Source organism: Palaemon carinicauda, chromosome 30, assembly GCF_036898095.1.
Source record: "Palaemon carinicauda isolate YSFRI2023 chromosome 30, ASM3689809v2, whole genome shotgun sequence".
Classification (NCBI taxonomy): domain Eukaryota; kingdom Metazoa; phylum Arthropoda; class Malacostraca; order Decapoda; family Palaemonidae; genus Palaemon; species Palaemon carinicauda.
Window position 1 is genome coordinate 26,439,151 of NC_090754.1, and position 939 is coordinate 26,440,089.

Consider the following 939-nt stretch of genomic DNA (forward strand, 5'->3'; position numbering starts at 1 on the left):
ACTTTAATTTTCCAGTCTCACTAAGTTTAGACAAAGGAACTTCGTCTCTTGAAGTGTACGCAGTCTATAAATCAATAATATTGAAGGTCGAAGACCTCTAATTAATTTGCTACTCAAAAAGAGAAAAAGAAATGATAAGTAAATAAAAAAGGACGAGACATTTTTCGTAACTTAAACAATACAATAAGCTCTCTCTCTCTCTCTCTCTCTCTCTCCTCTCTCTCTCTCTCTCTCTCTCTCTCTCTCTCTCTCTCATTAAGATGGACGGTTAGATACTTAGATATATATGCACACACAGATTCCCCCCTTCCCAACCTCTCCCCCCATACCCGAGGGATGGGGAAAGACCGAGGGGACATACGTTAGGTAATGCCGCTCAGCGTGACAGGAAATATATATATATATATATATATATATATATATATATATATATATATATATATATATAGCCAGAAACGTGCTCTTTATTATATAGGGTTGTATAGTAGTACAGCGGCATAGCAGACCAATTGTTCAAATTGGTCTAAAAGCACCAAAATTGGCACACATGTAGATTAATATATTCTAAACATTTTTGGATATGGAGGCATTCAAGATTAGCCCTTAGGAAGATATGGCGGCCATTGTTCAAAATGGCCGCCATTTAACATTAGCGTCATTACATAGACTTCATTATGTGTCGTTAGTTTGGTGCTAGATGGGCCAAAATTCCCTTTTTTTACATCAGAATTAACATCAATAAATGTTTAACAGATATTTAGATGAATCTTCTCAAAAATGGCCCCCAAACTGGCCGCCATTTTGTGGAAAAAGTGGACATTTGATGAAGATTTCAATACTCAATGACATAATACCTCTAATAACCAGTACCTGATTTCAGGAACACACTTTAATTGCTCAAGTTGCTTTTTTATTTCAAATTGCTGGCAAAATTGCTAG